Genomic DNA, 23,678 nt, shown 5'->3' with positions numbered 1-23,678 from the left:
CCTTGGGTTTCCATGCACCAGTCCCCTAGCCTGGCACATCTCAGCCAGCTGGCTGCTTGTCAGCTTTCTGTACTCCTATACTGACATGCTGGCCTGTTCTCCCTGACTAACTAAGCTAACAAAAGAAATAAAACAATTGTGATCTGAACTGTTGAGTTTTCACTGCGTGGCTGATTTAGAGTACAAAACCACCTTCAGTGATCACTATACACAAGCTACAGGAATTCACTATCCTCACCACCACAACCAATTAGTATGGAAATAGAGGTAAGGACAAAAAAAAAAATCATTCACGCCTGCTGTTCTGCATTAAACAGAAGTGGCTCCGCTCTGCAATTATTGATTAGCTCATCGGCTGGCATACGAGCCAATCAAAAGTTGAACAGCAGCACAGCAGAGCCTCTTCTGTTCAATGTGGAACAGTGGGCTTTTCTCACTGGGATTTTAAGAGGCAATACAAGGATTGGGTTGCTGATTTCGGGACAGTCCCACTCAAATAGGGACATCTGGCAATGCTGAAACAAACACAGACACTTCTCTTTTGAACTAAATCAGTGCTCTTTGGCACAAACAGCAGCCTTGTAAAAGCCCCATCCCAACTCCATGTTAAAAACATTTAGCACAATAATTTAGAAACCACAGCTTCATCCATGTACCTAGGGATCTGGCTGTACCAATCTTTCAACTTCCAGGAATACATACAAAACCTCAGAAACAAAAATCTACCGTCTACACTGGACACAAAAACATTTCACAGTTCCTATCAGCCTCAGTCAAATAGGTTATTGCCAAATTATCTTAGTTGCTCAGCTAGAATATGGCATACCTTTCTTTGCTTCCTCTTCTAATAAAAATACATTTTATCAAAAAATGTGCAACTTTTATCATTGATTCCTCATAAAGAGAACATTGCTGTCTCACGTTAGCAAAACCAACTGGCTACCAGTACAAGCCAAAGCTACCCTATTTTTATGTCTCTCTTCTCTTCGAACTGCTACACCAAGATGTGTCCTATTCTTTGGCAATGAAATTTATCACCTCTGATCCCAGTCACAACTTCAGCCATCAGGTCTTGTCAAGGCCTTTACTCTAAACACATTCTAGTGCACTCCGTAGCATGAACACTTTTTCAGTGCTTGCTCTAAAATAATGACAATCTCTACCACACGCATTCTCACTGACATCACTTTGTACACTGCTTTCAGCCTCAACATAAATAGTATCTAACAATAGGTCACGTAACTTAAGTATCTAAACCAGTCACAAGCATGGCACCAGCCGCTTATTTATTACTGTACAGCTCTTATACTGTCATATGGCCAGTCTCATGTTCGCTGACAACCATTTAAACATTAAAGAAGATAACACAATATGTGAGAGATGTAAATACACAATTTCCTTGGAGTTAAAAATCTAACATACATGCAAGGTTGCCCACACTTCATGCCTCACACATACCATTCACCACAAACAGATGTTTTATGCTCAGGCATTTAAAAAAGATCTTCTCAAATTTCCAAGACCTCCAAAGCTGCCTAATGGCAACAAACATTGCTCCAGAGCAATCACTAAACCACACATACCAAAAGCAGTACCTAACACACACCTCTCAACTGTCCAGATTTTTGCAGAATGTTCAGATTTTTCCTGATATTTTTGGTTTATTCCTCATAAAATCTTGTGTTTTTTCTCACAAATCACTGGGAAGATCTGAGGATTGAAGTCACTAAATAATGACATACATTTGAGTTTTAGACTTCAAATTCTCGTACTCTACTACTCTAGCAACTTTTTAAGTTTATAAGAGCAATATTTAAAATTAGTCCCTATTTTTGTGCCTTTGCCCCCTCATTTTGTCAGGCTTTGTCCAGAGGTTGAGACGTGTGACCTAATATCTCACATAAGCCTAGACCCAATGGTCCACCAAGAGCAAAGGCCATAAGGCCAGCATAAACTATAACTAATACTCTTGTCATTGGGGACTCCGCTATGCAATACACACAGGTGTCCCACTCACCAGGTTTGACAAAGAGAATACAGCAGTTAGTTGCCTATCTGGAGACAGGATCCACAATATTACACACACACACACACACACACACACACACCCCCCCACACACACACACACACACATACACGCACACAAGTCACTGCCCTCCATGTACCATTCTGATTCTATCATAGCCCACGTAGGTGTAAATGACTTGAGACATACCTAACTGGACTGTATGAAAAGATATATAATGGATCTCTCAGAATATGTCTCACAGACAGGTAAGAGCATTGAATTGAGCAGTATTCTACTTTTATCAAAGATTATGCCATGGTATGAATGTAAAATGATTGATTTTAATAATTGACTTAGTTTCTGGTGTCACTCCAGTGGGCTCAAATATCTGTCATCATGGGAAGACATACACAACAGACCATGTTGCTTTGCCAAAGCTGGACTGCACTTGGCACCCCTTCCCCCCCCCCCTCCCCCCCCCCCACACACACACACTTACAGGCATTTGGATATGATCTAAAAACTTAATATACCCCCCCTTAAAGCTTTTTTAGGCAATGCCAAAAAGACAATACTGCAAACCTAGTGAAGAAGTCTCCAAGCAGTCTTAAGGTGCTACAGCTCAATGCTAGAAGCCTAAACAAAAACTTCACCCATTAAGCTCTCCTCAGTGTGAAGAATGTTGACATCTGTCCTGTGACAGAAACTTGGTCTAAAGTCATAGAAAGTAGTCCATCAGTACAAGGCTACAGTGCTTTCCAAGCATTTAGACTAACAAAAGCACAGACTGTGCCCAAAGGTGCAGGTGTCTTGATCTACATTAACAACAAACATACCTGCAGCTATGTATAAACAGGATGATACCAGAGAGATCATTCACATGCAAGTCACCACAGATAATATCCCTGCCCATATCAGGGGTAGCTGCTGATCGCCATCTGTACCCCTAGAGTCTCTACATACACCTACTATAGCCACTCACATTACAACCAAACACCCTATTCATGGGTAACTTCATCTACACCTCTAAAGACTGGGAAATGTGCACTGCCTAAAACTCAGAGGCACAATGCTTCCTAAATTTTATTAACACCCCGACTAGAGGATCAAATATACTGGATCAGGTACTCACCAACAAGGGAGTGCACTGCACTCCCCCTAACCCCAAGAATCCAAGTACCTATGCAGAATAATTCATAGAGCCCCTGTACAAACATGTGAATGGCTGCATAAAAGATACTGTACTTTACAGAAGTCAATAAAAAACAAACACTAAAATAAATGATACTGGTAGAATCCTTACCTCAACTGGCTATATAATAAAAGAAAAAGCATTCATGGTCAAAATCAGAGAGAACAGCTAATTTAAAGACAAGTGTTCTGTTATTCAATTAAACAAGAAACTAAGAGGTCTGTCTAAGTCAAACAAAGCCAGCTACGAGGTCAAGATAACCTCCCAGGCTAAGGAAGATCACAGTGCCTTCTTCATCTATGTTTGGAGCCTTAAAGGTAACACACACACACACACACACACACACACACACACACACACACACACACACACACACACACACACACACACACACACACCAGTGGTGGTGAATGGCACAACCTTTATTGATCATGATGGCATAACAAAATTACTAGCTGATAAATTCAGCTTAAATTTCACCACCCACTCCCCTCCAGCTTGATCAGGTGAAATCCCCTCCATCATACTTCCCCCAACTATCAGTAGGGGCCAGGTGCAAGCAGCACTCATTAAAGCCAAGAACAAGACTCTGTGTGTCCCAACAACATCCCTAGTTGCCTGCTGAGTAGTATAAAACATGCCCTATCAGGACCACTTGAGGCATTATTCAACTGCAGTCCTAAAACAGGCTACAGTACAAGTAAATCAAGAACCTCAACAATCATTCCCCTCCACAACGATGGACCATCAACTGATCCATGGAACTACAGACCCATCAGTCTAACAGGCCTAATATGCAAATCCATGGATTGAATTATCATAGAAATGGTAAACATGGACATTGGCAATCTACAGACACTGGACGCATCCCATTTTGGCTTTGTAAGGGAAAGGTCATGCCTGTTCAATCTAGTTACTTCCCTGAGTGGGTCATCAATGCAAACAACAGTAAAACAGTGCACACTACATCTCTTTACATGGCAATCAATACAATATCCCACTAGTCATTGTTGACAGGCTCTCTGAGCTAGGTATAAACCCCTTTATAACTTGCTGGATTGCCAGATGGCTCACAGACAGGATCCAACAAGTCAGGATTGGTTAGACCACCTCCACCAAGAGACTGGTAACCAGCAGAGTACACCACAGCTCTATGCTGGGCCTGATCTTGTTCGACATCTACTTCTCAGCAGTTAAGGTTAACATTCAAGGCCTCTCACTCACCAAGGATGCAGATGACTGTAAACTGGGAGCTGTAACAAATTCCCCCTAAGACACCAATACCTTGCTACAGGGTGTGACACAGACAAACAACTGGTGTCAAAGCCATGGCCTAAAACTCAGTGCCAAAAAATGCATTAGAATGCCCTTTGGGAAACTGTCAACCTAAATTAATTACTGCATCAATAAAAGACCTAGTAGTAAGAGATCTGGCCATTGACCAATGCTTAGTTAAGATAATAAGAAACTCATATGTCATCCAGCATATACATAAAGGTGTGGCATTCAGGTCCAAGGAAGTTTTAATACCACTCTAGTTACCCCTTATCAGACATATCACTGAGTGCAATGCCCCCTGTGGCATGTACCTAACCAGACATTTGCAGCAGTTGGAACGCTCACAGATATTTCTCACCAGGAGAATTCAGGGCATGAATACCATATCTTACATTGATCACGTAAAGGGTGTGTATCTGTATTCAGTCTCCTTTACGTTGCTGAGAATGGATCTTTGCTGGGCTTATAGGGCTTCTTCAGCCCCAGCCCTGATGGATCTGTTGCACATGTCCAAAACAAACAACACCAGAAACACTAGATCTGTGGGTCGGAACTTCACTTTAGACATAAACAGAACATACTTGAGAGGCAGATATGTGTTCCAAAGAATCACAACACTGTGTAATAAGCTTCCCATCCATGTAAAACAGAGGTCATCCCTGACCCTATTCAAACAAAACCTTGACAATTGGATGGAAAGTCATAAATTTACCTCTGGTCTAGCCCCTTGTCCCTTATTGACAGAGGACATCAATAAGAGAAGTAGTATCCTAACTAACACCCCTAACAACCACCTTATAAATCCCTTAGTTACCTCCCTACTAACATGCACACCCCAATACAGATGGCCATGATACTCAAGACACAAATGGCATGGGGTAAATGGCTAGGCTTGTAAGGGCCCTAATGATTGTTAGGCTAGTAACAACCCATAAACCATAGGGTTGCCACCTTTTTCTACCACCTTAGTATGTGGCAAAAATCAGACCATAGCCACACCCCTTGCACTACTCACAAACCCACCTCTCTCTGCATATTTCCATGCTCACCCCACCCACTTTCTTGTACATTTTATGACATCAATGCATACATCATTGTGAGGTGGAATGCCTTGTTTTTATTTCTTCTTCTCTTTTTTAACAAGTCCCAGTTTTCACTGTATTGCATTAGCAATGCTTTCCATTGAAAGTTATTCAGTGCCTGCTATTTTCAAACTCCGGCATTCTGTTTATGCTGATAAACAGAAAATGGGAGTTTGGACAGTGCTTGCTGAACTACTGGACCAATATTCAGATTTCCACATAGTCTGGAAAATGACAGATAGGTCGCAATGCTAATGAACCTATGATTTTATGAACAAGCTGCCTAGTTCTACTCTATAGCCTATAAAACCTCAAGGAACATATCAAACCTTACTTTTCCTAATATTCTCACTTGTAAATATCTGCATACTAGAACTATGTCTATATTATTATTATTACTTCACAATCTTAGTATTTCACTGAGGTTCTGAAATAATAAGTTCACTATTTTGTGAATTTGTCTTGCAATCATTTCTCAACACATATTTACTGTCTGGGTGCAACATTATTTGCTATGCTTTTTGTAACCTGGTCTGAGCCCATAATTGATGTTCTGTTATCAGTGCTCTATCCCAGTCAAAAATGTAAGTAAAATAAATAAATGAAATAAAACCAGTGAAACAATAGATGCATGTAGATTCATAGGTAGGTACTAGGCTATCGGCCCAAGGGCCTAAGTAAGCCTAGCCAACAAGGTTCCCTGGCTTATGCCACCTAAGAAAGTTAATTTCCGGTACCCCTTTTGAGCAGAGCCACAGAAGTGATCCACAGGGTGTATTTCCTATTTCCCATCCACTCATTAAGATTTTTCTTGAAGAGTGCTAATGAGGAACTTTGCTTGACATAGATGGGTAGCTTGTTCAAGAGTATAGGAAGTCTCTGGGACAAGAATCTATCCCTCCAGAATGTCCTGTTTATTGTGGTGACAAGGTTTAGTTCCCTAGAGCGTGTAGCTCGGAGGGATTGGGATTTCTTACGGTGTAGCATGTCCAACAGCTCTGGGTTTAACATAGCTTTATATGTTAGGCAGAGATCTCAGAGTAGGCGATATGCTACAGAGTAAAGCTGGAGTTTTTTGAGACAGTCATTGTAGGGCATCTGTTTGAGGCCAGTAATCCTCTTTCTGAGGTAATTCTGTGGCCCTTCCAGCTGCTGCAGATGTCTTGAGGTACATTCCAAAAAGGGCATTGTACTCTATAATGGGTCTAATGAGTGCAGAGTAGTGGGGAACAATAACCTCTTTTTTCCTGGATGAGAACCCTTTTGTGATGAGGTTTGCCACATAGAGGGATTTCCTGACTACTGTAGTGATGTGATTATAAAAGGAGAGAATACTGTCCACCTGGGTCCCAAGGTCTCTTATCACACATTTTGCGTTAAGTAGACTGCCATTTATGTGGTAGTTCATGGTTACAGAGTTTTTACCAAAGGGGATGACAATGCACTTTTTCGCATTGAACTTGAGGCCATGCCTCTGACACCAAGCATCTGTCTCAGTGACGCCTTTCTGTAGGATGTCCACATCATTTGGGGAATCGACTATAGCTCCTAGTTTGCAGTCATCTGTGAACTTCATTAGCCAGAGTCCTTCGGTGTTGGCCTGTACTTCAGAAAAGTAGATACCAAACAGGCGAAGGTCCCAGAACTGAACCCTGTGGTACTCAACTTGTCACTGGTTTGAAGTCAGATTTGGAGTCTGCAACTTTTACAGTGTTGGTATTCTCAGTGAGCCAGTTGGCAACCCATCTTGTGATGTAGAGGTTTATACCTGGTTTACTGAGTTTAGCTATAATTCCAGAATGGGGGATGGTGTCGAAAGCCTTGGCGAGGTCAAGATAGGCTGTATGAACCACCTTACCCTCATCTACAGCTTTGGTGACTGCCTCAAAGAAGTTGATCAAGTTCAGAAGGCAGGATCTGCCTTTCACAAACCCAAACTGGATGGGGTCCAGAGTTTGGAGGTTACCAGTGTCTTTGTTTGAGTTCCATGGTGATACATTCCATGGCTTTGCAGACCAGGCTCATCAGGCTAATAGGGTGATAGTTCCCATGGTCAGTGGTGGCTCCCCCTTTGTGAAGTGGGATAACTGTTGCTGTGCACCATTCAGTGGGCACAAAGCCTGACATGAGACTATTATTGAACATGGTGCTTAGGTGGGGAATAAGTTGGTTCTGAAGTTCGTGTAAAATGCAGCCTGGGATGTTGTCCAGTCCCATGGATGCTGTATTTTTGGTTTTAGAGAGTGCAGCTTTTACCTGCATAGATGTGATTACAGGGACTCTGCATTCTTCCTGTATAGATATGGGCCATTTAGGGGGTGAGAGGGGGGTAAAGTTAGCACTGAACCTATCTGCCAGGATGTTGGCAATATCAGTTGGTTCTGTAATTTTTGTGCTGTAACTCAGAGCAGATCTGGGTGTTGCCATCGAGATTCTTGAAATAGCTATAGAATGCTTTGTGGTTGCCCTTGGAATCAGTGGTGATTTTGTTTTCGTACCTAGCTTTGGAGGATCTTATAAGGGATCTTAGCTTCTTACTGAGGCTGACCAGTCAGCTCATCCACTCATGGGATTTTACTCTCTTTTGCAACAGTTTATTCCTTCTGTTGTAGAGTTTGTTTATGGCAGGGGGCCACCAGATTGGCTTCCTTTTTTGGAGACTAGCATCTTGGTTCTGTTAGGGATAGCACAATCCATGCACTCATGTAAGTGCTTATAGAGTGCATTTGTGTAGGATTCAGCAGTCGTAACTGTTTTGTCCATCTGCATGGGTGTCATGAAGTTTTCCACTTCTGTCTTAAGAAGCATGAAGTTGGCTTTGGAGAAATTTTTTACTGTGGTTTTCTTAATGGTGGGTGGGGGCGGGATGCGGATATCTAGGGTGATTAGCTTATGGTTGGATCTGACCAACGAGGAGTTGATTTCAGGTGTAGAGCACTGGTCACTCATGGTCTAGGATATTGTTGCTCCTGGTGGGGGTGTGGATAAGTCGATCCAGGGCATTGGAATTTATGAATTCCAGAAAGCGTTGAGTGAAGGAGTTGGTACACGAGTAGTTTTCCCAGTTAATGATGGTGTGTTTGGTTGAACCCTAATATTTTCCGGTATATCAAGAAAAGAGGAGTGGAAATCCTGGGGCATGGTGGGGGATCTGTAGCAAGCTACAATTTGGATTGCACCTTTGCCCAGAGTTAGTTGTACGTGGATAACCTCGGATGCATTATGCTGCGAAACTAGCCTGGAGGTTTGGATATCCTTAATGAATATGGACACATCTCCGCCTTTGGTGTTCTGGTCCAGGTTAGATGGCCGAAAAGTGTGGTATGAGTTATAGCCTGGTAATGCAGGGGTGCTCACTAGAGCCTTGAACCAGGTCTTGGTCACTGCACAGATATCAATGTTCTCCATTTTAAGGAGTGCCTCAAGTGAGTGCATTTTTAGATTTAGACTTCTAGCATTGAGTAGCATTCCCTCAGTTTTTGCTTGCCTGTTCCTGTTACAGTGGTGAATTTGTCATTTGAACCTTGCCTAAAAAAGGAACTTATAAGGGTGGCAAGAGCCTTAGTCAGTATCCAGAATCCCAGGGGCAATAGGTGCAGGCCATCTCTTGCAAAGCATCATGGTTTGTCGACCATGTCGTCCCAGGCAGAGAGATACTGGGATCCCCTTAGAATGACACCAGAAGCTTAGCCAATTGTTGAAGTCAGTCATTTTGTCCTTGTACTGCGGTATCATTCTGGGCGATGACAGGATGCTACTCAGGGCTAGAGTCATACCTGCCTGGGCTACAAGATCGGAGAGCTCTTCCATGCCTCTTTTCATGTAGTCCAGGGAAGTACGTCTCAGGTCGTTCACACCAACATGGACAATGACAGAGTCATATTTGTACTTGTTGTGGAGTGACTTGAGTGCATGGGTTATATGGCGGATGCTGGCACCCAACAGGCAGCTGACAGTAGCCTTCTCCTTTTTTAGCCTGGTGAGTGGGACATCAGTGTGCCTGACTATAGAGTCATTTATGACTAGTATGTTGGGTACGTTGGTTTGCCTTATGGGCTGTGGTTTATTGGCATACTGAGTCTGTGGGCTATTTGTCATTTGGGTTGTGTTGGGGGGTGGAGTTGTCTTGCGTTTCTGCTTTGGAGGTCTCTGTTGCTTGAGCAGATTATTATTGAGAGCCTCTGCGAATGTTTTTGTGTTTCTATTTGTGGACTTTGGTGGTGTAGGTTTCGTCGGACTATGTGATGAGTGTGGTGTGGTGCAAGTGTTTACTTTCTCCTTTTGACTGTCAAGTGCAGTCTTGGTTGGATAGAGCTTTAACTCCAGTTTGGCTAGATAAATGCATCTCTCACAGGTTGTAGTGTTGGGTGGTAGAAGGAGAGAGTTGTCTGTGTACATGAAGCAATTGCTGCATTGCTCCAAGATGCCCAGATTCATCAGATAGACAGGAGAGAACACTGGGAGCTGACCTTTGGACATGCCTGAATAAAAAACTACTTTCCTCTAGACAAGTGAGGAACGTGAGTATAAGAGCTGTTTTTGTCTAAACAAGTGAGGAAAGTAAGTACAGAAACTGTTTTCCTCTAGGTAAAAAGGAAGGTTGAGTGCTATTGTAATTTGTAGCTTATTTAGTGCTAACAAGTTCTGAAAAAGTGCTGAGCATGAATAAGCAAATCCAAGTGCTAAAACTAAGAATCTGTACCTGGATCTTCTGGTAGATAGGCTACCTAGTGCTTACCACTCCCACTGATAAGCTGGAATGCTTCCTTCCAACACAGAAAGGCTTGGGGGCTCATAAGCTTACAAACAGTCCTGGATACAGCACATCTGTATCTGGACTAGACTAGTTACAGGAAAGGTGGGAAACAAGTGCAAGTGCGGGCTTTAAAACCAGAAAGTTGAAGAGATGTAAAAACTGCCCACTTGGCCAATAAACTACAATTTCTGGGCCAGAAACCACTCTTGTGGGACATAAGCTACCTAGTGCTTACCACTCCCACTGATAAGCATAGACACCTCTAACCTGCCAACTATTGTGAACCCATGGAAAGCCTAGAGGAGAGAACGCTCTACAGGACATTCAGCTGGCCTGTTCCCTATTACATACATCTTAACACTGGATGTATGGATTGGCCATTATAACTTCTTGAGCAGGAATGGATGGACAGCAGGGTTTTCAGCCTCTCTGGTGTAGCCAGGTCTTGTTCCTGAGGATTGAATGGCTGATTGCTTATAGATACTGGAGCCATCAATTAGAGTTCTCAAATGGCTGAACGGCAGAAGGATCAGGTAGAGGGGCATAAACATTTCTTATGGATAATCCTGAAGAACAAATGGTAGTTATACAAGGGCATAAGATCTATGTTTTCCAGTCTAGAATACTGCAATATTTCTATTTTGTAGTCAGTATTTTCCAAAATTCTGAAACGAAAGCATCAAGGTTATTTCATCATAAACATAGTAAATGCAAGAGGCAATTCTCTTTTTAGAACATTTTTTAAAAATCATTCACTGATGTATTTAAAAATAAATAAATGTAGTAAACTCAAAATCATAACTATGCTGCTTTAAAAAGCTAAGTGTCTTGCTAAGGTTTATTTCACAGTATTATGGTTTTCATGTAACCAAGTATGTCTTGCACACACCACTGCTCTGATCTGTGCTGAGATACCTGTTATGTCCTGAACGCACTACTGCTCTGGTCTGTGCAAGAATATAGGTTATGTTTTCCACACATTACTGCTCTGGTCTGTGCAGGGATACATGTTATGTTTTGCACACACACCACTGCTCTGGTCTCTGCAGGGATACGTGTTACATTTATTTTGCACACACAACTGCCCTGGTTTGTGCAGGGATAGCTATTATGTCTTGCACACCCCACTGCTCTGGACTGTGCAGGGATATGTGTTACGTTTTGCACACACCACCGATCTGATTCATGCTGTGATACCTGTTATGTTTTGTAGACATCACTGCTCTGGTTTGTGTAAGGATACCTGTTCTGTCTTGAACACACCACTACTGTCGTTTCACCATGGATACATGTTATGTCTTGCACACACCACTTTTCTGGTTTGTGCAGGGATATGTGTCATATTTTACACACACCTCTGATCTGGTCTGTGCCAGGATACCTGTTATATCTGGCAGACATCATTGCTCTGGTTTGTTGAGGGATAGCGGTTATGTCTTGCACACACCAATTCTCTGGTTTGTGCAGGGATACTTGTCTGTTACATTTGGCATATTCTGGCAGCACATACTGTCCCTTTTGAACATTATTTTGTCTTATTTTTCTTCTTAGTGGCTGTATCATTGTCATTTAGCTCTTTGTATAACTTCATTGTGTTTGTCACAATGTTCAACAATGTGCTTAGTCTTGTTATAAAATGTATTTAACATCAGACTTACTGGGTTTATCCATCTATCTGCCTATTTATATGTCACTCCATTAGGTTTTTGTTTGTTTATTAAATGAGATGCTCTGTATTTTTAGACAAAACTTGGGCAGCAGTATTTCACAATAAACAATGAATATCATAAGATGAACATATTTAGATATGGCACCCAAAAACATTTAGTGAAACATATTACCATTTAATACGAGATACTGGAGTTAGGGATGTAATAACCATAATCAGCCTGCCCTCCTAGGTGCACAAATTCAAGGCTCATCCCACAATTCAAAAATGATGACTGTCTTTCTTGAAGTTAATGGAACATTGCAGTGGTCGTCATATCCTTCCCATCCCTGTGTCCCTCGCTCTTTCTCTCAAATTCTCATTTGCTTGATCTTCAGTTTCAAAACAACATTTAATAGCATTGGTCCGTCTGAATTGTATGCATATATATTCACAGCTGTCTTGCAATAATGGTGGTCTGAACTTTTGGTTATATGTCATTCTTAATTATATTCACTGAGACACTAGATTCTACCAACATTCTGGCCACTGTTTTCCTAACTGTTTAATTTACTGTATAGATATAAATATGGTTAGCTTTCTACTTCTATTCTTATTAACGTCCTTTTAGACAATTCTGAGATACTCTGCACATGTGTCATTGAAGCCTGCCTTTTTACATTTTCAAATTATTATTATTATTATTTTTATATGGCAGCCGCTCTTCGTTGTTTTCCTCCATCACTGGAGATTCCACACATAGTGGCAAAATGATTAAACATTTAATAAAATTATAAAAATTTGCAAAATGGTAAAGCGGTTCTTTTTCAAAATATTTTATTTTGTTTTACTTATGTCATTATTTATTTTATTCAGGTTTACTGGAGAACACTGATCTAAGATAACAGATTTCAGGATCTACATTAATAGTGTAAGCGCCAAAATATATCATTATCACATTACATTGCAAAAAGCTATTGAACAAATATATAACTCGAAAAAAAAAATAATGCAGATTACAAGATAAAATAAAAATTATATTTAGGAAAAAGAGCACACAAGGTAAAGCATCCAATTATGTAATTTATGCAAAAAGTAAAAAAAAAAAAAAAAAAAAAAAGTCAGAAATAACAAAAAGAATAAGAAAAATTAAAATAATGCCACAAGTGAAATGAAATTATGCAATGAAAGCTAAAGTGTGTCTCAAATTAATAGAAGGAAAGGAGTTCTAGGAAGGAAGATAGGAAGAAAGCCGCCAAAGAAAAAGACGTGAAGGAAGGCACTGAAAAAGAAGAAAATTTAAAGGATTTGAAAAAGTTTAAAATCATGTCAATGGCAAGGAGAGAAAGTTGGTTGTATGAAAAAGAAATATCATATAATACCCAAGAACTAATGGAATTCATGAAGTTGAAAGAGATGTCCAGGGATTAAGACAGGCTTAGAGTAAAGGTCACTACATCTTTCCAATTCAGATGCCACTCTAGAGCTGGTGTTTTGTTCTTGAGGGGGCTTTAACGCTGTAAACAGTCTTGTGGATGAAGCCTCACGCTGTTGCAGCAGGTCTAGGGACTGGCTCATGCTAGTCAGCTAGATGTTCTAGCCCAGAAATGTCTGTGGCTTCTTATTATCAGCCAAGCAGTTCAGAGAAAATCTCAGCCATGTACTCTAGAAGGGAAAAGCGAACATCCAAATAGGGTGGTTAACCATTCACTCTTACAGGAGTACTTGTGGTGCAGGTAAGTACACATGTTGCGGGGAGAGGAGTACTTGTGGTGCAGGTAAGTACACATGTTGCGGGGAGAGGGTGTGTCAGTCTGTATAGTTGTGTTGAGATGTTTGTGAATTTTTGTAGGGGCATGAATGAGGATGAATGTACGTATGTGTCTGCCTAGGGGGTCATACTTAGGTAGGGGGGGTCACATGTCTTAATGTCTATGTTTGCATGTGTGTGTCTGACTACCTAGTTGAATGCAATACAATACAATACAGTAGACATGTTAGAGAACCGTGTGTGTGTGTGTGTGTGTGTCTGTGTGTGTCTGTGTCTGCCCTGGCGGTCACAGGTAGCGGGTCAGATGTCTATATATATGTGTGTGTGTGTGTGTCTAATTACCTAGTTGAATGCAATGCAATTCAGTATAGTAGATATGTTAGAGAACCATGTGTATGTGTCTGCCCTGAGGGGTTACACTTAGGTAGGGGGTCAGATGTCTATATATGTATGTGTGTGTCTATCTAGTTGAATGCAATGCAATTCAGTATAGTAGATATGTTAGAGAACCATGTGTGTGTGTCTGCCCTGGGAGGGGTTCAGATATCTATATATGTATGTGTGTGTCTTACTACCTAGGTGAATGCAATACAGTAGATATGTTAGAAAATCCTGTGTGTGTGTGGGGGGGGTGCATAGGCATCTGAATGTGTGTGCATGTACACATAGGTGGGTGTACTTGTTATTATCACATGCTGCTAAGGAGACCACTAGTGTGGTGAGGTCTGACAGTGTTGTGTTTCATTCAGACATGGTCATGAGGTCTTTCTCATTTTGGCTATACCTTGTCCCCTGAATTGGAATTTCTGTCCATCCAACAGATGTTACATAGCTAATATGGATGAAAACTATGGATGAAAACAAATTCTTGGAATGCTAGGCATGGATTTTATGCCTTCCTGAAATCTACAAGAGTGATGGTCTCTAATGAGAGTTGGATCAGACTGCCAGATCTCTGGACCTAGAACTGAGAATCTCTGATTACTGGAGTTTTTTAGAGTAGTAAGAAGTGAGGAATATTGAACCAATTGAGATATAAGATTATAACTTATTTCTCTAATAGTAAGCTGACTTGCAAGGCAAGGGAAGGAGTTAAGATGTAATAATATTAAAATTAAGGCACCACAAAGACGCTGTGATCTTTGCTGAACAGGTAACCAACTCACTTTTCGTAAAATACAGGAACGCTGTTCAGTTCCTTGAACAAGGACAATACGATAGCAATGTTTATTAGATATAATTAGATATAATTTGAAGGGAGTTAAGGTTCTTATTTAAAGCAGAAGAGAATAAAGGAAGGGTTTACTGAAGTTAATCTGGTAAAATCCCTTTCCCTACTGCTTCTTTCCATGAAGGAGACAAGAAGTGAGATATCGTCCAAGCCCAGTACTAATTGTTTTGCAGTTTTTTAGCATTATGAATGTGCAACTGAGTGCCTACATTTTAATCAAGCAAAAGATAAGTATTTAAAAGGAGAAACAGTTTCCAGATTGTTTGGGCAGTCATGGCTGATAAGAATAAGAGAGGAATTAAGCTTTTGAAAGGAGCTAAATACCATTAAGCTTTTGTTGGGTTAAGAAGAAGTTTCTTTGATATGATCCAGTTTACAACATGGAGAGAAAATCTTGTTGAAAGAGATTGTTGAGTGAGAAATATGAATGAAGCCGCCAAAAATATGAAAGTAATAGAATGACGAATATCTAAAGAAGGTCCGTTACTGTAAAAGTAGGACAGTAAGTAAGACAAAACAGAACTCTGAGAAATGTCTATAAGAAGGTGAGCTTAGGAAGAGACAGTGGAATGTATTTTCAGTAAAATGAACGCCGTGAAAAAAAGAAAAATAAGGGGCCATTGGGAAGCATTGTTATTAATATCATATTTAGTCAAGGGAAAACGGAATAAAATGTGAGTGACCATATAAAGAGGCTTAGTTGGATGAATAAACATAGCACTAGTGATCTGCCCAGTATCGCTAGCAATTGAAATCTCATCAGGTAAAGTCTGGTTAGCAGCCATACTGCGTCTGCTGCCCACATAACATTCTGTTTCAGTGAATACTGTGCTTATCAGAGATGTATTTGGAAAGATGCATATAACACTGGAAGAACTGGATAGCTCTGTGATCAACACAGGAGTTAGGATTGCTAATTTTTGGAAATGATTTGCTAAAGCCATCTTTCAATGTTTTAGTAAACAATTTTTGAAAATAAAAGTATTTTTTTTTAAATATGCTTCAAAAGATATACAATGTGCTCTCTATAAGCTTTTGCAATACATGAATGTAGATTATCAGAGCCTGGCTGATTATTGTTAGGAAGGCTATTTATAGTGTTTTCAACATCAGAGGCTGAGACAAAATGAGTGGTATTCAAAGTAATTAACGCTGTAGCACTACTGTTGTTTTGCTGAGCTTGTGTAGTGCTATGGTGATAATAACCAATTCAGACACCAGAAAGTCCCTCTGAACAAAAGTTCATTAGCAATGTATTTGCATGTCTCTGAGCTGAACAATTAATGCTGGCACCTACACAAACGCGTACATACCCATACACACACACACACACACATATACGTGCGAGTGGGCGCACACACACACATACGTGCGAGTGGGCGCACACATACACCACACACACACATATGAGTGCACACGCATACATACCCATACAAACACATATATACGTGCGAGCAGGCACACACACACACACACACACACACACAAACAAATCACAATACTCCCACTCTAGGTTATATGATAGGAACAGCTAGAGGCATCAGTGAGACCACCAATGTTTCCGTGTCAACCGGTAGAAGTGTGCATGTAAGTAACAGCTCAAGCATCCTGTCTGAGGATAATCAAAAAATAATTTCTTACATTATAATTACTGCCCAGTTTTCCTCTTCTGCTAGTTGGGCTACACTGGCATTCCACAGAAGAGTTTATATTGTAAAAAGTCATTACTTGCAGAAGTATCTGTCAGCAAAATGAGTAGTAAAATATAGCATCAACAGGTAATGTATACATTCTTACTGTGACCACCTTAGTAGTCACTCCAGAAAGCTACTGGTGGAAGACATGTTCAGTTCATTTCAACATGTGCGTTCACTCTCTCACACACACACACACACACACACACACACACACACACACACACACACACACACACACACACACACACACATACACATGTCATAGCAAGTTGGCTATTTACGAGCCTCGTATTTCTGACATGCAACAGAGAAATGTAGGGAGTGGCTCCAGACCTTTAATATATGCTGCAAGTTGCATTTCAAGGAAGCACAAATTAGCCTGCAAAGTCAAGTCAATGAGAAGTGCACCTACCCATTTATGAAATAAAAAAGCACTTATTGGGTCATCTGCCTCACATATACAAATGTGGTACAAACTACCTACGTAGTTAATAAACAAATATTCAGTGACTGCGTCTTCCAAGCAGGCCTTCTTCTAACCCACAGATAATTACTAAGCCCTCCAATGGCAGCAGGCCTTCTTCTAACCCACAGATATTTACTAAGCCCTCCAATGGCAGCAGGCCTTCTTCTAACCCACAGATATTTACTAAGCCCCCCAATGGCAGCCCCTTTGACTTTTGTGCATCTCATTTATGCAGTTTAAATCATGTGATCACTATAACGAAGTTTTATTAGTTTTGAACAGATCCACGATGGCACTGCAAAGCCAGATGAATAGCTCTTTAATTGTGGTAAAACAATAGCTGTGTCAGTCAGTTTCATCCACAGACAGCCACCATACCTATCAGTTATAGCACATCACATAAACATTACAATAAGTGGCCACAGCAGTATACGTGCTAACTTTCCATTTTTTTTTTGAGAAACACATTATAACCTTGCAAAGGCAAATTATTAGTTGTCACACTTGCCTAGTTGATGAGCAAAAGTAAATATTCAGTCATATACAGGCATCCCCCCCCCCCCCATACAAACAGTATACTCTTACCAACCCAGTTAAACAAATCAGTATTTAGTCACTGGCTTTGCAAGCAAGGCTCCATCTCTTTAATCCATAGACTGCCTTCATACCCTAAAATTGTAACCATTTTAATAATGTACACTACAAATGTTCTACTTACAGCATGTGCAAAAATGCAGTCAGTAATTACAGTGATATCTATTAGCTTTTGTTTTTTTCCAGAAACACATATTGACTCTGGAAAGCCCAGCTTTCCCTTCCCCTTAACATGCAGAAGAACATTCAGTCTCATGTTCCCATCCACAGTCACACACAACATGAACACTACCTTAACCAGCTAACAAACAAGTCAGTATTTAATTATTGCCATCTCCAACCGAGGGTCGGTTACTTTCATCCATAACCTGCCACCATACCCTCCAGTTATAGCCATTTGACTACATACACCTACAATATTTGAATTTTATCACATAACAACTAAAGCAAATTTCCATGGTGATATATTTTAACTTATTTCACAAAAAAAAACATATGGTAGCCCATCAACATTAGATCAGTGACTGGTACATCCACTTACTTAACAAATGAGCACATATTCATCCAGCTGTCATAGACATACAAATGCAATGTAATATCAACACACTTTACAAACAGTCATTCATTCCCTGTTAAGAGGTATGTCGCTTTCAGACAGAAACTGCCACCAAACCTATCAATTGCAGCAACTTTGACTATGTATAGCTCAGCTATACATAGTGATGGTGGCTACAGTTTGACTATGTATAGCTCAGATATTTAATATAAATTAGACAAAATAAAATGAGTGGCCACAGTAATAATTGTAAACTTGTTTCACATACATGTACAGTAACCATTCAAAGTGAAATCAGTGATGTTAAATGCCAGATGTCTATCACTTTCATCTATAAATCATCACCATATCTAGCACTTATAGTAACACTGACTATGTGAGTTTCAAATTATTGATTTATAACACAGCATAAAATGATTGATTTATATCACAAAAGTACAATTGAGCAATTAAATATGAAACCTTGGCCAAACTCAAGGAATATCCCACTCTGTATTATTGACAGAGCTAAATAAAATCCATTGATGTTAAGGAATATTCTGCATATATCAGTTATTTCCACAGATAGACCCTCCGTGCATGTTGGCATTGAACTAAATGGGACCATTGTTACTTCCAGGATGTGACTATGTTTTAATAGGTTCATGAGAGAACTGGTTGACTACCATTGTTATTGATTGTTCATCTCTTATGTTGTGCATGGAATTGTCCATACTTTCTGGCTTGTTGGAATTGCTGTTGATGAAGTAATGTTTTTGTTACAAAAATACAACTGAATGAATAGCAGCCTGCAAAGTAAGATAATTGATAAGATCCCCTTTAACTAACAAAATAAAAGAGTAAATAAGGCACACAGCCAATCCAACCGGAGAAAAACAAGAAGAACCTAGCCAAGCTGGAGTTTGGACTATGTGATTCCTTGGAACCTCTTGTAAAAGAGGGTTGTGTGATATATGCAAATGACCCCTTAAGGACACCATTCAGGCTTTAATTTGTCCATTAATCAACTTAAGAAGAAATAAGCCATGGGCATTCAGAACCGCCCTATAGCTGAAACACCCGGTGTCCTTAGGAGGTCATTTGCATATATCCCATAATCCTATTTTACAAGAAGTTTCAAGGAATCACACATTGCAAACTCTAGCTTGGCTAGTTTTTTCTTGTTGCTTTGACTGGCAAAGAAATATAAGCTCATATTTGGTCATTTGACCACCCACACACACAAACATGCCATACACTACCTACAATGTTAACAAACATATTTAATCATCATCCCATGCAAATGGGTCTGTTGTTTTCATCCACATATTGCTGCTATACCTGACAATTTCAGCCCATTTGACTCGGAACATATCAGATGCTTAATTGAAATCACATAAAATAATAAAAAATGAATGATCATGGTAATTTCTGAATTATTGCTCACATATGATCACTGGTGCTGCAAAGGCAGTTAACAAATAAAAAAATGGCCACAGTGTATATGTAACTTGTTTCACACAAGGGAACAGTAGGATGATGCAGCCAGATCAATGGTGGTCAAATGACAGGTGTCAGTCATGTTTATCCACAGATTTCCACCACAGTTATTTATTTATTTGAATTTGTTGATGGAGAGTCCACTGGGTCAGAGCACCCCATTTTCAGTGGAGGCCCGGGGAGAAAAGCTCCACAGGTAGTTACATTCATGACAATAGAGGTTACATTGATGGAAATTACAGTGGTAAAGGATGTATAATAAGCAAAAAGGCATTCTTGCATAACATTTCATACTGAAGAAAATAAAGTTATATATTAGATAGGAAAAAAAAAATATAAAAATCAATTTTCAGACATTTGAGCAACTTTGGAAAGACAGAACATATATGATAAGATTATTTTAAGAATTAAGTTAGAATTATTGAAGAATTCCTGGTAAAGAATAGTATGAGGGTTACTAATTGAGAAAAGAAAGGTAATTTAAGCATAGTGAGGTGTTAATGCAAATAGAGTACAATTTATTAGACTTGCACCATATAGAATACTACTGAGAAAGGGGGATAACTTCATTACCAGAGGAAATTGGATGTTCTATTGCAGGAATAATGTACTGATCCTACATTATTATAAAGAGGGGTCAAGGGTCTAAGAGTAGTGGGGTGCTAAGGTTAGGTAGGAGCATGAGAAGGGCATTTCCATTTGGGGGACAGATGGGGGTGCAGGGCAGATTTGAAGTTCTTATGGCTTGGTATAGTGCGTAGTGGAGGGGGAAGAGAGTTCCATAGTTTGGCTATGGTGTAGCAATTATCCAGGGGGATGTGAGGGTTTGTGCACTCGTAGGAGGTTTTGGCTGTCAGATCTGAGGGAGCAGCTGGGTGTTTAGGGTATTAGGGATGTGGTGAGAGAAGGACAGTCTGCAGGTTTGTAGATGAGTTTGTGGGCAGTGGTAAGTTGTAGGTATTTTAGGTAGTTAGAGACTTCTAGCCATTGGAGGGTATGTAGGGAGAGGCAGTGAAGATAAGAATTCTTAGAATTGGTTGCAAATTTGCAGATTTTGTGGTAGCAGGATTTAAGTTTAGAACGAACACCCAACTGAAGGTTGGAGAATAGGGGAGCACCATACATGAGAGAGGGGAGAAGGAAGGTAGTGCAAGAGTTTGTTGGGTGGAGGGGCTAAGGAACGGTTGTGTCTCTAGAGGAGACCGATTTTTGATGTTTTTTCTTAATTGTGGAGTAAATGTGGGAATCAAATTTTAAGTTTTCATCGATGGTGATGCCTAGTAGCTTGTACAGGGAATGATTTCTAGGGGGTGTTATTCTGGCTTTTAATGGAGAATAGGTTTTTATTGAAATTGGAGAGTTTGGTAGGAGTAAAAATCATTAGTTTTGTTTTCATTTAGGGCTAGGTGATTGGATTGCATGCATGATTCAGTTTTGGAGAAGACTGAGTTTTTAGTAGTAGTTCAGAGGGGCAGGAGGATGAGCAGATGATGGTGGAGTGACATCTGCATACTGGATAACTGAGGCTTTGGGGATGGAGTGGTAGAAGTAGTTGATGAATATGTTAAAGAGAAGTGGGCCCAGTACAGATCCCTGGGCAACTCCTGTGGGAGTTGGTAAGAAAGGAGAGGTAGATGCTTTCCATTGGACAGCTTGTTGGCAGTGGGATAGATAGCTGGAGAACCAGGCTAAGGTAGAGGAAGAGAGATTTAAGTATGAGAACTGGGACAGGAGTAAGGAGTGGGAGATGGTGTCAAAAGCTTTAGAAGGGTCTATAAACAGTGATGATACGTATGTGCCATTGTCATGTGCTGGGTTGATGGCTTCAAGACAGGATAGGAGGGTGGTCATGGTGCTGTGGCTGGGCCAAAACCCATATTGAGTAGGGCATATGAGTTTCTGTAGGGTCAGGTATGGCATAAGTTGTGAGTGGATAGTCTTTCTGAGTATTTTAGAAAGAGGAGAGAGTATTGCTATGGGTCTGAAATTGGTTGTGTTTGTTATTACCACCTTTGTTGAGGGGGATTATGAAAGTTTCCCACCAGATAGTCGGGACATAAGATTCTTGTATGGATCTATTTATAAGAATAGATATGGGTTCATAGGTAGGTACTAGGCTATCTTCCCGAAGGCATTTATAAGCCTAGCCAGAATGTGTTGGCTTTTGCTGCCCCCTTAGATTTGTTCCCTGTGCCTATGTCCAGCAGAGCTACTGAAGTGATCCCCGGGGTAAACTTTGTTTCCCATCCACTCGTCAAGGTTTCTCTTGAAGGGTACTAGCGAGGAGCTCTGCCTAATGTAGATTGGAATCTTGTCCCAAAGCATGAGAAGTCTCTGGGACAGGAATCTATCCCTCTAGCACATCCTATTTATTGTTGTGGTGAGGTTTAGATCCCTAGAGCATGTGGCTCGAGGGGATAAGGTTTTCTTTAGGTGGTGCATGTCCATCAATTCTGGGTTGGACATGGCATTGTATGTCAGGCAGAGATCACCTCTGAGCAGGTAGTATGCAACCGAGTACAGCTGGAGTTTCTTCAGTCAAGCTGCATAGGGCATCTGTTTGAGGCCAGTGATCCTCTTGGTGAGGTACTTCTGTGATCTTTCCAGCTGTTGCAGGTGTCTTGAAAGGTACATCCCAAATGGGGCATTGTACACTGTGATGGGTCTGATGAATGATGAGTAGAGGGGCACAATGACCTCTTTTGATCTGGATGCAAACCCTTTTGTGATTAGGTGGGCCACATTTTCTAACCACTTTGGCAATGTGATTATCAAAGGATAGATTACTATCTACTTGGGTCCCCAGATCCCTTATTACATTTTCCGTATTTAGGGGACTACCACCTATGTGGTAGTTTGTAGGTACTTTGTTATTTCCAAAGGGAAGTTGGTCAGCCATAGTCCACCTGTGCTTATCTGTAGCTCTAAGAATTATATGCCAAACAGGAGGGGTCCTAGGACTGAGCCCTGGGGAACACCACTTGTAACCGATTTAGTCAGACCTAGTTCCTGCAACTCTTACCATGTGGGTTCTGTCCATGAGCCAATTGGCAACCCATCTTGTGACATAGGGGTTTATGTTCAGGCTGGTGAGCTTGTCTGTAATACCAGAATGGGAAATGGTGTTGAAGGCCTTTGCGAGGTCTAGGTAGGCTGTGTGTACCACCTTTCCCTCATCTATAGCCTTTGTAACAGTCTCAAAGTTGTCCACCAGGTTTAGGAGGCATGATCTGCCCTTAACAAAGTTGAACTGGGTAGGGTCCAGAGTTTGGAGGTTCCCAATGTCTCTGTTAATGGGTTCCATGATGATGTGCTCCATAACCTTGCAGACCAAGCTAGTCAGGCTTATGGGGCGATAGTTCCTGGGGTCTGTTGTAGCTCCACCTTTGTGGAGTGGAATAACCATTGCTGTGCACCACTCTATGGGTACATAGCCTGTGGAGAGGCTAGGTTTGAACAGTGTGTTCAGGTGAGGGGTTATTTCGTCTTTGAGCTCATGTAAGACGCAGCCTGGGATACTTTCCGGTCTCATTGATGCTGTGTTTTTGGCTTTGGAGAGGGCTATTTTAACCTGAGTGTCTGTGATTTCAGGGGTTCTACATTCTTCTGGTATGGTTATGGGCCCTTTTGGGGGTGAGAGGGGGTGAAGTTTGCACTGAACCAGGATGTTGGCAATATCGGTTGGTTCAGTGTATTTTGTGCCATTCTGCACTAAGTCAGAGCAGATCTGAGAATTGCCACTTAGATTCTTGACATAGCTAAAGAATGCCTTGTGGTTATCTTTGGAGTCCTTGGCAAGTTTTCTTTCAAAGCTCATCTTGGACAATTTTATGAGGGATCGTAGTTTCTTGCTGATACTGATCAGGGATGTCTTCTCTTCTTGGGATTTTACTCTTTTCTGTACTAGTTTCCTCTTCCTA

The sequence above is a fragment of the Protopterus annectens genome, chromosome 12.part0 (assembly GCF_019279795.1).
Source record: "Protopterus annectens isolate FY-2018-M chromosome 12.part0, PAN1.0, whole genome shotgun sequence".
Taxonomy (NCBI): domain Eukaryota; kingdom Metazoa; phylum Chordata; order Ceratodontiformes; family Protopteridae; genus Protopterus; species Protopterus annectens.
The sequence above is the reverse complement of the archived record's forward strand: the minus strand, read 5'-3'. Positions refer to the sequence as shown.